The sequence below is a fragment of the Austrofundulus limnaeus genome, unplaced genomic scaffold (assembly GCF_001266775.1).
Source record: "Austrofundulus limnaeus strain Quisiro unplaced genomic scaffold, Austrofundulus_limnaeus-1.0 Scaffold1167, whole genome shotgun sequence".
Taxonomy (NCBI): Eukaryota; Metazoa; Chordata; class Actinopteri; order Cyprinodontiformes; family Rivulidae; genus Austrofundulus; species Austrofundulus limnaeus.
The window spans coordinates 85,413-87,391 of NW_013953569.1; the positions used below are offsets into that span (position 1 = coordinate 85,413).

The 1,979-nt window shown below is 39.5% G+C and overlaps 1 long non-coding RNA gene across 1 annotated transcript; it reads left to right on the forward strand.

Annotated features, from left to right (window-relative positions):
* The first annotated feature begins 756 nt into the window (after window positions 1–756).
* LOC106534410 (uncharacterized) lies at window positions 757–1,941 on the forward strand. The gene is made up of 3 exons (XR_001312344.1): window positions 757–891; window positions 967–1,449; window positions 1,665–1,941. It is a non-coding gene; the product is annotated as an uncharacterized LOC106534410 (long non-coding RNA).
* Window positions 1,942–1,979: the final 38 nt, after the last annotated feature.

Sequence of the window (1,979 nt, forward strand, 5' to 3'; positions counted from 1 at the left end):
CTTAAACTTTGCTTTCACTCCATCAGCACTCTGCCATACTGATATGTACATAGCATTGCTCTCTAGAGTATATCTAGTTTATTAGTGTGATTTAGCTGCTGTGCCAGCCCCATTTTCTTTCCCCAATTCTAAACATTTTGTTCACTTGAGTCCTTCTGCAGCAGCAAGTCATATTCTAACTACCAGTTAGAATATGACTGACAGTTTAACTTTAAAGATTCAGATTTAGTTTTTTCCACCACAGTTCAGTAAAGATTTCAGGACTCAATATCACACTGTATTTTCTTGTTAACTTCTGTCATTTATTACATTTTCATAAAAATATTAAAGTCCAATGAGAAAAAGCAGCATAGTTCATACTGTACCTCAAACTTTTTTATAAAACAAAAGATAAAAAAGAACAAACGAAATTATATATATACATCCACTTACTTAACCCACTTAACTCAGACAATGTCTTGTCCTTACTGTATGTGTATTACTGTATATATTTGTGTATAAGTGGATGAATTCATGTTTTTATAATAATATTTTATGTAGACATAAGCAAGAATTCATTTAGCCCAAACAGAAATGGAAAGAAGACAAACTTATCCCACTCCCTATTTCTATATATAAATTGTGTGGTTACCACTAAAATGAAAGATTGAGTAATTTGTGTAGTGTAAATATTTTTCATGATGTGGAGAAAGAAGTGGGGTTCTGCTGTGGTTTTTTTCCAACCTCCTGCAGGTATCCACCAGAGGGCACCCTTGGAGAATGGCTGGCTGTAATTCTGGGGCTCATTTGTTGCAGGTGTGTTTCCTCACACCTGCGACTCATCAGGCTCGTTCCTTCCTGGATAAGAGGCTCTTGTGCAAGTCAATCCTCGTCTGAGTTTTAACCTATGTGGTAAACATCAAGCCCTCTCTGAGTTATCTACGGAGTGTTTTGCTTCTAGTAACCATTGTTTCTCTTTCTTTGAAGGTTATTTCTGAACCACTGTTTCCAAATCTATGGGTTTTCCATGGACTACACCTAAACTCATCAGAACAAACCTGTTGTCTCCTGGATCATATCACCACGACTGGTAACAGTCATGGCCGGATTAACCATATGGGCAATTGGGCAACTGCCCAGGGGCCCACGGTCTCTAAAGGGCCCTGGGCAGTGAAGGCACGGACACAACGGATGCGGGATGTGCGTGGGACATGTCTCCCTGAGTCCCCGCACTTCCTGCATCTGTGCTCTCTGTCCCCGCACTTTTCTCAGCCGTAACAGCTGTTTTATCCATTATTAACATACGGTAATGCGTTTTCCTGAGCCGTCTTTTAACGCACCATAAGCGTGCGCAGGGTACTCCTGCAGATGACGGATAGGAGACGTTCTTCTGACCACCCGCCTTCTGAGCAGAGCCTCACGGTGTAAAGAGCAACTAAAACTTGGCACAGTTTTTACCAAACAAACCATGTAAGTTGAGTCATGCTGTTGGAGGCAGATGATGTTAGCTAAATGATGAGTTACACCTTACATAATGTTTAGCTAGTTAACATGACTAGTTGTTGTTACCTGTTACACCCCTTGCTAGTTAGTTAATGCTAGATAAACCCAGCCGTCTTTCATTTCTGTGCAGACGTCATGCTGGCTGCTTTCCACATATTTAAAATAAATCTTCATTGCCATAGAACAAGGTCAGGGAGGAGACAGCAGGGATCATAATGCAGACTTTCCTCAGGTAAGGAGAAATTATGACTATTATTCTTGAAGTGGAACAGTCTTTAAAAACTGGTGTATAGTTTGAAGTCTCTACTTTTGACATAATTTATAACAGAGTCTCAGAAAATTAACTACAGAAAGATGGAGGTTAAACCACAACTGGATCACATGTTGTTGTTGAGAAACCAGACAGGTATCAGGACAGGGTTTCCACAGATATTTCAGAACTCTTCATACTCAAAAATATTTCTTATTTTATTGTTTCTATTTTGGTCCAAAATATC